The 14,661-nt window shown below is 41.0% G+C and overlaps 2 long non-coding RNA genes and 1 pseudogene across 2 annotated transcripts; all 3 read left to right on the plus strand.

Annotated features, from left to right (window-relative positions):
* Positions 1-975, plus strand: part of LOC112070269 (inner centromere protein A-like) — a 32,214-nt pseudogene extending 31,239 nt beyond the window's left edge.
* A 2,208-nt stretch (positions 976-3,183) lies between these two features.
* Positions 3,184-3,556, plus strand: LOC139024266 (uncharacterized). Its single transcript, XR_011475544.1, has 3 exons — positions 3,184-3,266; positions 3,345-3,380; positions 3,478-3,556. It is a non-coding gene; the product is annotated as an uncharacterized lncRNA (long non-coding RNA).
* A 5,821-nt stretch (positions 3,557-9,377) lies between these two features.
* LOC139024268 (uncharacterized) lies at positions 9,378-10,186 on the plus strand. The gene is made up of 2 exons (XR_011475546.1): positions 9,378-9,473; positions 9,690-10,186. It is a non-coding gene; the product is annotated as an uncharacterized lncRNA (long non-coding RNA).
* The last annotated feature ends 4,475 nt before the right edge of the window (positions 10,187-14,661 follow it).

Raw genomic sequence — 14,661 nt, forward strand, 5'->3', positions numbered from 1 at the left:
GGGGGGCGACTTGGGCCCAGGGGGGCGACTTGGGCCCAGGGGGGCGACTTGTAGAGCAGGTGGTGTTAATCAACTGTAGCATACTTGTGTGTGGTTTAAATCAAAGGACATGTTTTGCCTAGTGCCTCACGCTGTTGGGTTTGGTCACATTTCTCTCAAACGGGCACTTCACACAATCAATCAATCAAATGTATTTATAAAGCCCTTCTTACATCAGCAGATGTCACAAAGTGCTGTACAGAAACCCAGCCTAAAACCCCAAACAGCAAACAATGCCGGTGTAGACGCACGCAATCATCCTAAACTCATATAGGAAATTAAGTGGTGTTTTTCTTCTTTCTTACAGTGACGTTAAACTATGCTATTAGATTGGGTTCTGATATGTACAATACTATCATTATGTGATCTTGTAGACATTTGATTCAGCTTTGATCTAACTTTATTAAACAAGCACCATTCGTTAGAGTAACATGTTCTCTGGGAGTAGAGCAGAGACCTTTTAGCCCGGGGAAGAGGGGTCCAGAAAAGTCGGAGCCAACTCCTTAACATATTTATTAACGCGAACCTGTACTCCCCTCTAGGCGACCAGCTGAAACAGACCATGAAGAAGCAATATTTCAACCCAACGGACGTGGACTGTCACTATGGAGAGATTGAACCCCCAATGTTGGACCACATCTTCTACAAGAACAAACCTCGCTACCTCAAACGTACCAGTTCTGGTATCTGGCACTCTCCTCCTAAAATGGAGGCTCTGCCCATTTAAACACTGGGTACTGGGACAAAATGGGTTTATATTGTGTTTTTGTTACGTTTGTTCTTTTGCATATATTATAGAATCGTCTGGCTGACGGATACCTGAAGTGACTTCAGATAAGTGCAAGGAATGTAGCAAAGAATTTTTAAAATGTTTTTTTTTAAATAAATTTTGATTTACATTTCAAAAATTCTCTTGAATAAAATGAGTAGAACATGTCCACGCTTCTGAAGATGGTCATTTTACGTTGTTCACATAAAGGGATATCCAGTGGAACTGTGACAAACTTGAGAAGGGGCCGGCCTTCCAAACTGTACAACCAATAACAAAAGGGACTGGGAGGTAAAAAATATATATATATTGTTACTCACCTGAGCAGAAATAGACGGATTTCCATCCTATATGGATTCTGGAGAAGTGTATATCTTCAATAACAGTCTGGTTTGGAGATGTCAGTCTAATACAGACTAAATATATTACCAAATTATTTTCTCTGTTGATTTGAACTGACATGCTTGATTTGTTGCTCACACTTCCCATGTTCATTTTGTCAACAAACAAAAAGTATTTTGAAAAGTAGTTTTGGCCTTTTTCTTACATTGCTAATCACGTTTGTCTACTCATGCAATTGCGAGCGTGGCATCATTTTACAAATGCAGTTTTGGGCAATGGCATCCTTTTTTGTAGTAGAAACCAAAAAAAATAATTGAGTGAATATTCATATTTACAATAAAAATATGAACAATCAGGATGTGTCTAATGGGGTAAATGCAGCCAACCCCATGCTTCAGCCTATTTATTTATAGCCACGATGCTGCATCAGTTGGGCTCCAGGGGCCTGTTGCACAAAAGTAGAATTAAGACATCCGGGATAAATGACTCAGCTGAGCTCAATGAAGCCAAAACATGTGCGTCCAGGCTTAATTGGTTGCACAAAGACCAAGCCAGGATGAGCAGACACGGATTCATTAAGCCAGGTGAAACCAATCCTGGATAGGTGCGCGCTCACGGCTCACTCAAATAGACCCCGCCACAGATCACAGATTTACCATGGCAACTAGAGCCGCGTACTTTTCCCCGTCGGAAGCACAAATCCTCATGGAGGCATACGAGGAGGTAAAAGATATAATTAAGAAGAAAGGCAACACCGCCACAGTGATAAAGCAAGAGAAAAAGCGTGGCAAAGTATTGCAGACCGCCTGAATGCGTAAGTAGTGCACAATTACACACTCACCGCTCCGCTGAACATCACAATTACAATTCAAATATTTAATTCCATCTCCAAAAATGCAGTTGTACTGTAATTATGAAACGGTTAAATTTTTAATTGAAATGCACTGCAGATATGAGTGAAATTGTGTAAAGTAACTCCATCACACTGTAAGCTGATAAATTTTTTGATATTTTTACTGAAAACAAGACAAAAATACAAGTAATTTTTTGCAGTGTGTGACTCCATTAAATGTGTGTGTGTGTGTGTGTGTGTGTAGATTAAACATGAACGGGCCAAAACGGACATGGCAGCAGGTCAAAAATCAAATCAAGAACATTCTGCAGAATGGTATGGTCCTGACTAATATTTAACAAGCACAAGCATATATTGTACCCAGAAGGTGCCTCTCACACATTGTCTGTACTGTTTTAGCAGTGAAAAAGAATACCCACAGACAAGGCCACGGGTGGTGGGTCACCAAGGCTGACCTTACCCCAGCAGAGGACATGGGCCTGGAGCTAAATAAGGCAGGCCCGTCTTAGAGGGATCCCTGGGGGAAAGCAGACGAGCATAGGTTCCTCCCAAGATGCCACCGCTTATTCAAGGTATGTCCTTCCATCTCTACATGGGATACAACCACATTCATATTGAATTCAATTTTGGACTGTCTGACTTTGGTTTACCTATTGCCTTGCAGTGTCTGGCAGCACTGTGTTCTGTTAGAGCCACCCAGCACAAGCACCAGACGATGCTAGATCGTGCAGTACTCCATCAAAGGCATACTGTAGGCCTGGCATGTCTTGTCTACTAGCTTCAATATGAATCCGATTAAATGTGATAGGGTGAAGGCCCCAGTGCAGCAGCAACAGCACATGATGGAGACGATGATGAGGAGGAGACCATCTCTCTGGATTCAAGAAGGCATGAGGTATCATGTTAAGACTGTGAAAGTACTATTTACTCTACAATGGTGAGGAGTCCTCATCAAAATCAAAAATCTAATTTCTTTTACAGGACCAAGATGCTATACAGTGGGAAAACCAGCCTGGCAACATAGTGCGTATTAATAAAAGGACACCAATCTGCGCCAAATTCCAGCTGTGCTAATTGTATTGTGTTCACAGAGCTCACAAGCTATCAGAAAGTTGTATGGCAACCACCTCCGGCGCCAAATAAGAATCTGGCAGACATAGACATTCAGTACAAGAGAAAAAGATGGAAAATCTTGCACTGGAGTCCGAAATAAAAGAGGACAATTAGGAAACTGGACCTTGAAATAAAAAACTTGAGAGGGAGGTGAGATATGCCTTCAATGTACACTGTATGCTAACTGTAACACAAATGTATTAATCATTATTTTTCTTTCCTCCCCAGCTCCAAGAAGATGACACAGCTCAAAATAAAAATTAGGTTATATTCGTAAAGTCAAGTGAGCCATGACATATGAGCTCTTATTGTGAGCACACAGGACGGTGGCATCTTTCTAAGGTTTTTTTTATTTTCCCAGCAATCAGTACAACCAAGTCATCGTTATAAGGCATCGCCCTCTTTTGCCCACCCCCCCAGCACACGGTGTGGCCACTAGCCTATATGAAGGCCCAAAATTGGTGTGTTCCTTTCTGCTCTGACAATGGCTGCCCATTCGTGCGAGATGTGGTGGATGAAGAAGCACTTGTGCTGAGGAGAGCCTTCAGGCGAGAATAGGGTCTTCAGGGACCGGTTGGACCCACTGGCCTTCCCTGATGACCATCTATATGAAAGATACAGGTTTTCTGCAGATGGCATCAGGTATCTATGCAGACTACTGGGTCCCAGGATTAAGCACCGCACTGCACGGAGCCATGCACTGAGTGTGGAGCAAATGGTTTGTGTGGCCTTGCGCTTTTTTGCTAGTGGAGCCTTCCTGTACTCAGTGGGGGATGCAGAAAGCAGCTGAACAAGGCCACAATTTGCCGCACAATAAGAGTGGTGTGTCTGGCTATCAAAGCATTAGCAGATGTCTTCATCTCCTTCCTGGCCACAGAAGACTCTGTGACATCAAAGAGGAGTTCTATAGGATTGAAGGTAAAGGATCTACAAATTACAGGACAACTGTTAACACATAGTAGGATACTCATTACTTTGTGTGACAGGTTTCCCCAATGTCTTTGTTGCAGTGGACTGCACACACAATAAGGATAAAAGCCCCCCAGGTGCCCATGAGGCCGATTTTGTGAATAGGAAATCCTTTCACAGCATTAAGTTTCAGGTGAACATAACTTTTTGATATTGTCATTGACGAAACACTCCTATTGCCAGTGATGTGCACTTGATTGGTGTATATTCCTCATCTTATGATTTCAGATGGTCTGCAATGCTGACTGTGTGATCAGCAATGTTGTGGCAAAATGGCCTGGCTCAGTCCATGACTCCAGAATCTTTCGGGCCTCTGAAATCTATCAGTGCCTATCACAAGGTAAGCCACACACCCTATTTATACACCATCATGGCTGTGTCAAGAATATCACTGTGTTTATGAGGGTAATGATGAGATTTTGTGTTGACAGGTGAATTTCCTGGTGTGTTGCTGGGAGACAGGGGGTTATGGCTGCCAGCCTTTTCTCCTGACACCTTTCACAGACCCCCAGGAAGCACAGCAGGCCTACAACCATGCCATGCCAGGACCAGGGCCAGAGTTGAAATGACCTTTGGCCTCCTGAGGCATGCTTTCACTGCCTTCACAAATTAAGGGTCAGCCCTGTAATGGGCATGTGATATTCTGTGGCTTGTGCTGTCCTCCACAATGTGGCCTGCCTGAGGAAGGGAGGGCCCCCAGAGTGCACCAGCCATGGACTGGGACAATCCGGCAATCTTCCCTGATGACGACAGTGGTCGGCTGCTGAGGGACCAATATGTGTTGAATTATTTTAGTTAGTATGTGTGCTTTCAATTTGGTTATATGTCCTGCGGTGGCAGAGGAATTTGGGTTTTTTGGGGTTCGTTTTTTGACGAATTTGGCCTCTTATGATGTTTGTTGCGTATACTGTGTGTAATACAAGGCTGCAGGGAGGCTACTGCATCCATTCATTTGTCTGTTCAGTGATGTGTATGGATTTGTCCTGCATTTATTTTAGTGTGCAGACATGCAGGGTGTGTTATATACAGACTTTGATGTGTATGTATCATTTTGTATAATATGCTTGGATTCTGTGCTTTCCATCTTGTAGAGTCACTGTGACTTCAGTTTCGAAAGGAGCTGATGGTTTTACTGCTTTGTTTTGTCCCTTATTCAATAAAGGAACATAATGTTACACATTGTGTTTTTATATTCATATGGAATGTGTATTTGTTTATATGACAGAGTACTAGGGCCACACTGAAGAAAAAGGATAAAGTCATAAATTTATGAGGCTGGTTCTTTCTGCAGAAAAGCTACATATTGTTTTTACAGTTTTGATACTTATGACAATGTGATACTTAATATTCTGGCACATCAGCATGTCTTTGTTTATGAAACCAATACTGAAGTACAATTTCACGAAATGCCCCACATCTGTCATGTTTAACAACTGCTCCTCCTTTAAAACAACTGGTTACAATATTATGACTTGTGTTTTTTCCCCTCTGTGCCCTAATATTCTATCATTTAATATAGCCTATAGTCTATGGGAACTGTAAATATCTAATGATAGCAACATCATCTAAAAATCATTTTTTATCCAAAATCATTGAAATTAATGATCACAAACGTTTAAATAATAACAGTGGGTCTAGTTATATGTGATAACAATGTATAGTGAGCAGTGAAATAACTATTGGTTTCCATTTGTGGTGACTGCTGACTGACATTAGGGATGAGATTAAATAGATCCTGGAATTTAGCCTGGTCTGGAGCAGGCTAGCTCCACAGAATAAATCTCCATGGTAATTTATACCATAACATATCCTCCTGCCCCCTATCCATCTTTAGTGCAACCGGATTACGGATCAATTGAGCCAGGATCACCAAGATATCCAGGCTTAATCCCTTATCCTAGTTTTGTGCAACAGGCCCCAGGTGATATTGATATATATATATATATATATATATATATATATATGGGCCATATGATGTAGCACATCTGATAATATGGACCATTCATGCTCCAATGTGTTAAAATCATTCATATTTTTACCAATATGTTAATGAACTCATTTCTTGAAATTTATATTTTAGTGTCAGCGTTTTTATTTTCATACATTTCGAAGTAAAATGTTGCAATTCAACCACTCAGGCACGAGACGTATGTGGCACAGACAATCGCAGATTATGACGAGAAAACCAGCCCCGTCGCGGACATCGTCTGGCTTCCAGACAAATGAAACAGAATAATGCACAAAGTAGATGTCCTAACCGACTTGCAAAACTATAGTTTGTTAACAGGAAATGTGTGGAGTGGTTGAAAAACGAGTTTTAAGGACTCCAACCTAAGTGGATGTAAACTTCCGACTTCAACTGTATATATTCTCATCCCATTCCTTTACTAGATTGTGTGTATTAGGTTTTGTTGTGGAATTTGTTAGATATTTGGTTTTGTTGTGGAATTGTTAGATATTACTTGTTAGATATTGCTGCACTGTCGGAACTAGAAGCACAAGCATTTTGCTACACTCGCAATAACATCTGCTAACAATGTGTACGGGACCAATAACATTTGATTTTAAAATGTTCTACATAAAAATTGTCCTGGGGAGAACCCTCCCAGTTTTAATACATGTACAAAATCATCCTCTTTACCTAAAGGCATGATGGTCACTTTTTCCATGAAAGGGGAAGGTAAACTTGGCCCCAGACAATCGATCTGAGGTCGACTTTAAGTTTCAGTCATGGGGATATTTGTTGTTGTTGTTGCTTGAAACCCTGCGGGTGTCTCAACTAACCACAAACGTTATGCTGAATAGTCTTGTAATCTAATTTACATTTGCAATCGAAGGCTTACTCCGCCATGGCTTGTGGGCCAAAGCCTATGGGGAAATTATTGTTTTCTTTTGGATAAACACTCAATATAAAGTCTGCGGGTTAACACAGGTTTAGGAGATCTTATAGGTTTTGTTCTATGCGTTTAATATTCATCAGCTAATGTCACTTTTTTGTGAATTTTATGTGCTAGTTTTGATTACATAAAAGCTTCATAATTCATATAGGTCATGTTAACTAACTGATAGTATCTCATAGAACAAAACATATAAGATCTCCTAAGTCTGTGTTAACCTCAGACCTTATTTTGTGTGTTTATCCCAAAACCCCATTCATTTTTTTTTTTTACCCATTAATTTCCCCCATAGGAATGGCTGAAGGAACCAGAGTTAACCAATTTCCAGGTTTTAGGACTACAAGCTGATGAGTTAATATACAGGTAATATACAATTATTCTGCAATTATATACATTTTTCTGCAGATTAAAAAATATATATATAATAATAATAATTTAAAAAAAAGAATTGAGTAAATCTCATGCATGCGAATATAGATTTAATCACCTTACATTTTTGTACCCAGTATACTTTTTAGAGAGCCTCAATGTGAACGTATGACTCTATTGACTTTTGCTGGTATGCATTGTTGACCTCTACATTACGTTTTTATTTATGAATATGGAGGAGTGACTGCTGGACCAATACAAACACGCTTTTGGGACGTGCCAGTGTGGAGGACTTTTATTTTGAAAGGTTCTCTGACTTGTAAGTGATGGCTTCTCCATAGAAACAACTATCCAGTCGACGCAACCTGGTCTCAGAGCATTTTATATTAATCCATATGTAAATGCAAGACACTCCATTTCATATATGTTTCGTATGCTATATATTAAGTTGTCGATATATGTTACCAAATTTGAATAATGTACATTGTTACAAATTTGCAAAATGTACAACATTTTACGAATGTACAATATGTTACGAATTTGCCAAACGTATGGTACTTTGGCCACCTAGATAGAATTTGTAGTTAGCTAGGCTAGTGGTTAGGGTTAAGTTTAGGAGGAAGGTTAAAGGGTAAGGTGAAGAAGTTAGCTAACATGCTAAATAGTTGCAAAGTAGCTCAACAGTAGTAATTAGTTGAAAAGTTGCTAATTGGCTCAAATGCTAAAGTTGTACCCTGATGAGATTCAAACTCCCAACCGTTGGCTTGCTTATAGACATTCAGGGTATACGTCCACCCCGACCAACCACCCTACTTAATTTTTTTTTTTTTGTCTTATTGTCCAAAAACAAACAAATGTGACACTAATAAAGACGGTGAATATGCACACTCACCGGGATATGGCCGACTGGCCTAGTTAAATAAAGGTTAAATGTTCTCCGCTGGTGCCCAATAAAAGAGGCTACTGTTTGCTCAATTAAGTTAAGAAATTCAATAACTAAAAGACAGAATGGAGTCTATTGTAAACTCTTTACAGCAAAATGGCTGTCTGGCGTGTCTCTGCTTTTCACTGACAGGCACAACCGTAACAATTTGGTATTTGCACCGTGCGCTGCGCTTCTCGACTGTAGGCTATGCCATTTAAAACAATCCCGTTTTTTAAAAAGACACTAATGATCCTCTGTGGCCAAGTCATGCTGCAGCCTATTTTGTATTTATTTGTATTTATTTATGTATAGACAGGAGTAAGCTAATTAGGCTATATAATTTTGCCAATTGAATTTACTTTAGGGAAAGCTTAGCTTCCCCTAGCCTTATAGATGCGCCACCTGTACCTTTGTTTAAATGTGGCATAAACACAACCAGTCATGTTTTCATCTGATCGTCAAACAATCACTTAACAAAGGCTCTCCTGTGGGCTACCTGCGCACATTCGTTCACTCCAAAAAAATGATTTCAGCATCCAAACCCCGACAGTGCATCTGCAATTGGATGAATGGAAGAGACATCCGTTAAAACACATATCGTGTAATGAAATGCTGCCATTGTCATTGAGGCCTACACTTGTAGCCTTGAATTGGTGCATCATGCAATGTTGTCCACGATCTCGGCCACTCATCTCAGCCTTGAAGTGTTCTCCTCAAACCACAATGCTAAAGTTGGAGCTTATTGGCTTGCAGTCAATACGCACATGTTTTATGCAGCTGACATGTAGTAATGTTAAATAATGGGATATTAGCCTATAGTTTTTTGGGGCGTGTTGTATTAATTGTGATTGGCTCACGTTTTACTGGTACGGCCTACCCCCACTTTCTTTTACCTGGGCGCCAGGGGTGAAAGTAATGTCTCGTGTACACTAACTAGCACGCTGTGAAACACATCTTCCCGTTCATGTTCAATGGAAGGAAAGCGGTGAAAAGTGGAGAGGGCTGGGGTCAGTTGGGCGACACGGACATGGAGTTGGAGGCAGTGAAACCGTTCAACATTTCCCAACTTTATGCAAATCACTGGTGATGACCAATCATATCGAGTGGTTCCCATGATGCATTTGACGCTATGCGACCCATCGCAGGAGACTTTCTAAAGCAAAGATGGCTGACAAAAATACTAGTATGGAAGAAAATGTAGGTCATTAATTAACGACTCATGTAAAAAATATATATATATACAGTTGAGAGGAATATGTTAATGTAGAGACAAACGATTATGCATATTTTCTCTTAAGTTCATTTACGAAAAATCGCTATTTAGCAAACTAGCTGACGAGCTAACATTAGGCAGCCTGCTAGCTAGCTTTATGGGGTGTTGTGACATTTGTAATTTGTGTTTTAATGTGTTAGGGATTCCTGAGAGAACCAGTAAACCAGGCTGTCATCATGTAAAGAATCTAGCTAGCTAAAACATTTATTTCAAATTGGATGTACAATTTTGTAAGCTTGCCTTGCTGATATTTCCAATGCAATGCAGCTAATGTAACGTAGCTAGCGAACTATTTTCTTGCTTATTGTGTAGCGGAGGATAAAAAATACCTGTATGCCTATGGATGTGTAGCTAGCTATGTAGCCAATCTGTGTATGGACCCTAAAACGTTTGGTATAAATATTAGTTCAGAACCTATGAACCTCAGCTATCATAGCCAGTTGTATCGACTTCAAAACATTCTGAATGACATTAATGAAGCGTATGGATCGAGTATAATATAACTTTGTGCCAAGGATGCAAGTCCTATATACATGTAGTTATTACCAAGCATGATATCCCCACAGTGCAGCCTGTACATTGGATATATTCACTGATCATGTACTGTACCTTGGCAAATAAAGGTGCTGTTCAGGTATGAATGTCTGTGAGACATTTATTTTTCAGTCATATTCAATACCAGGAGTATCAAACTATATTCCTTGAATGATGCTGTGTCTGCCTGTATGTATTATACACGTCAACAGTGTTTACCAATCTTGGTCCTGGGATATCAATGGTTACACATTGTAACTATGCAATAGACTAGAAACATGATTTAACTAGTTAAAGGCTGATTTTGTATTTCATATATATATATATATATATATATATATATATATATATATATATACATAGAAACAGAATTTTCAAAAACCGAACACTACAATTCCTAAGCATCGTGTAAATATTCTAAATCCGGTTAATCTCTAACTCCCTTCATCTGCATTGATCTGAGGACACAGGATAGGTGGAGTATTTAATCAAATGAGACTTAATTTCAACCAGTGAAACGCTTTATTGAAAGAAGTTCATTATCCAAGTGTTATAAATACATAATATATGATGTCACCTGTGTAAATGAAGTTACCTGTATATATGAAGTTACCTGTGTGTATATTTTTATTTATTTATTTAACTAGGCAAGTCAGTTAAGAACAAATTCTTATTTTTAATGACAACCTAGGAACAGTGGGTTGTTCAGGGACAGAACGACAGATGTTTACCTTGTCAGCTCGGGGATTCGATCTTGCAACCTTTCGGTTACTAGTCCAACGCTCTAACCACTAGGCTACCTACCTGCTGAAGGAGCAGTGTAGTGAAGATGATCAGTTCTCTCCACAGCAGCTTGTAGATGCTTCGGTTCCATCGGAGGAGCAGATGAGAGAAGGACCCTATCCCCGCGTCAGCAACCCTCCGCGAGTACGTTACCGTCATCGCTACCAGTCGGGAGATGGTGGAGTGACTGGCTGGGCTGGCTGGCTGACCACTGCGGCTTACGGCGTGGTTTTGGTTTGATAGCATGGCTGGTTGGAGATGGTTGTGCGTTGACTGCTGCTGGCTGGGACAGCTGGCTGCTGTGGTTGGTTGTGACTAGCTAGAGCATGGCTGGTTGACCAAGGCTGCTGGCCTTGGAGTGGTATGGTTGACCAGCTGGCTGGCTGGTTGGTTGGTTGGTTGACTAGCTGGCTGGCTGGTTGACCAGCTGGCTGGCTGGCTGGTTGGTTGGTTGACTGTCTTCAGCACAGACTGAGAAAGCTGTCCTCTGTGTATCTGATAAGGAAATGTGTTTTAATAAATTATTAGAATATTACACTTCTGAAACCATGTGATTGTATGAAATTGATTAGCCATATGATTGTATGAAATTGATTTGAATCATTAGACTATTATAATGAATTTATATAAGTGTTAGAATCACTTGATTATTATAATACTGTGTGATGGTTTGAGTCAGGGGAATAATAATATATCCTGGAGTATAGTTCTTAATCAGAATCAATGTTTCGGGGACAATGTGTCTAGTATTTTGATAACAGACTGTCTGAGCCAGATTCGGGGCGACCTTGGCCGGGACACTGAGAACTTCCCAGTCCCAGGTCTCTCCCTATCTTAGGGGAGGGCAGGAAGACGCTATTCTCACGGACTCCCCTAAACTCTATTGGCGGGCGGATTTGATGGTTTGTGTGGAAGTATGTGTGTCATTATAAATTGATGGTCTTTGTACTGTGTACGGCAGAACGTTCCGTGAATAAACGTTTAACTTTTGTAGACTGGGCCTCTGTCTGTTTTATTTCTATCAGTATCATACAAATTCTGATAGCGCAGACTGAGTAAACAAATTGAATTGGTTAATGAACAGGAGAACTTAATTCTCTTATCAGTATCAAAATGTTCCTACACCTACTGTCACTTTGTCTGTTTCACCAGTCTACTCTCCAAAACACTGACATCATGAGGTCACACATCTACTCAAACACGAACTAACAGGAGAGGTGATTCTTACAGGTTTTATCTCATGGATCCACTATCTGAAGACACGGTGCTATTTAAGGGTAAAGTTCAGCAGAAGGGCAGAGCGAGGAAGTAGGATGTGGTAGTTAACAGAGAATCATTTCATAGACACTCAGCATCACATACGGAGCTATCCACAATAAATCAGACGCGTCTGGACTAAAGCTTTCCAACTCAATCGAGATCATAATATTCACATCCATTTATCTACATCTTCATAGATTGATTGTATATCATATCTACAATATAATCACTGTGCATCACACACACATTACAGAGAGATGAATAACTCAGTCGAATATGTATTCACTTCCCTTTAGTTATACCCTATTGAATACAAGTTATACAATGATTGATCAGATTGATTGTATGTGATATACTCACTGCGTTAAGGGAAGGTGTGTTGCCAGTCTTGGTAGAGAATGCGGGAGAGGAACGGAGAGGGACTCGTAGACCTCCGAAAGGAGAACGAGGGACTCGTAGACCTCCGAAAGGAGAATGGGGGACTCGTAGACCTCTGGTCACTTGATGTGTTCAGCTGATTCTGCAACAAAGCTTCATTGTAATCTGAGCTAATCTCAAATCTGTGTACAACACAACACACATTAAAACAGTAAATGTTTAAAGTAACACCCACATTTCTATTTTTTTTTTTAATGATTCAGTGGTTGACCAGGCTGCAACATATCGCAACCAAGCAAAAACCCGTAACCCAATTATCTTGTAAGATCACATATCAAATGAATATCTCCCCACTTTCCCCTCTTAATTTCTCATGTAAGAGAGTTGACATGGTGACGAGTAACTCTAACCTTACTTGGGACCTGGAGAGTTGCTTTGGGCTTTGGCATAGCGGGCTAACGGACTCTACTACTGATATGGGTTTGAGCCTTGGCCATCATACACACACAAACACTTATTTTGTTCTTGCATTTGCCACACGTGTTCAACATAATGTGTGTCCTCCAATCTATTCTGAAAGGTAAAGGGTCTATTCTATCCTTGTGACCAGAGGATCTGTCAGAATGGTGGGCTGAGTTCTTCAACAAGTATAGCTACATTTTATTTATTTAACTAAGGCAAGTCAGTTAAGAACAATTTCTTATTTACAATGATGGCCTACCCCGGCCAAACCCAGACGACACTGGGCCAATTGTGCGCTGCCCTATGGGACTCCCAATCACGGCCGATTGTGATACAGCCTGGATTCGAACCGGGGTGTTTGTAGTGACGCCTCAAGCACTGAGATGCAGTGCCTTAGACCACTGCGCCACTCGGGAGTCCCATGCTAACCACCAAAACTAATGAATTTATACATTTTATATACAGCAGTATGTGGACACCTCTTCAAATTAGTGGATTTGGCTATTTCAGCTACACCCGCTGCTGACAGGTGTATAAAATCGAGCACACAGTGATGCAATCTCCATAGACAAACATTGGCAGTAGAATGACCCATACTGAAGAGCTCAGTGACTTTCAACGTGGCACCGTCATAGGATGCCACCTTTCCAACAAGTCAGTTCGTCAAATGTTCTTGCGCTGCTAGAGCTTCGCGGGCCTGTGCCTCACTCGGATCAACTGTAAGTGGCTGTTATTGTGTAATTCGTGGAAACGTTTAGGAGCAACAAACCGGCTCAGCCGCAGAAGTGGACAGGCCACATACAAGCGTCACAGAAACTGGGACTGGTCTGACCGGAGTTGTTGAAAGCGGGTTTACGCGCCTGTACACCAATGCGTTCTGTCCGTCCGGGTTGCAACTACTCAGTACCTAGTTCCAAACTGTTCTGGGCCCCTTCAGTTCCAGTAAAGGGAAATCTTAATATTACAGCATACAATGACATTCTAGCACAATTCTGTGCTTCCGAACTTTGTGGGCAACAGTTTGGGGAAGGCTCTTTCCTCTTCAGCATGAAAGAGGAAAGAGCCCCTGGTGCACAAGTGGGATCCATACAGAAATGGTTTGTCGAGATCGGTGTGGATGAACTTGACTGGCCTGCACAGAGCCCTGACCTCAACCCATCGGAACGCCTTTGGGATGAACTGGAATGGCACTGCGAGCCAGGCCTAATCGCCCAACATCATTGCCGATTCCACTAATGCTCTTGTGGCTGAATGGAACCAGCAGTCCCCAGCAATGTTCCATTCACATCTCACATAGTTGAAAGTCTTCCTAGGAAGAGTGAAGAATTGTAATTAGAGCAAAGGGGGGGGGGGGGGACCAACTCCATATTAACTGCCCATGATTTTGGAATGAGATGTCCAAGTCAGCCCTGCACTCCAGTATCCGCCGATCCGCAGACTCAGATCTTCCTGCCAGGGCCTCTCCTCTGCCACCTGAAATGGTATTCAAATCAATCCCCTTTATTTGTCACAATGCCGCGCTATTCCACAAGTGTTAGACGTTACAGTGAAGGTGCTTTACTTACAAAGCCCTTTTAATAGAAGCAGTGGCAGTTCAAAGAGGAGTTAGAGAAGATATTTTTTTTAAATAATAATATAAAATGAATAATGATAAATAATATATAACCGTAAAGAGTAGATGTTAAACCATTCGAG

The sequence above is a fragment of the Salvelinus sp. IW2-2015 genome, unplaced genomic scaffold, assembly GCF_002910315.2.
Source record: "Salvelinus sp. IW2-2015 unplaced genomic scaffold, ASM291031v2 Un_scaffold1270, whole genome shotgun sequence".
Taxonomy (NCBI): Eukaryota; Metazoa; Chordata; class Actinopteri; order Salmoniformes; family Salmonidae; genus Salvelinus; species Salvelinus sp. IW2-2015.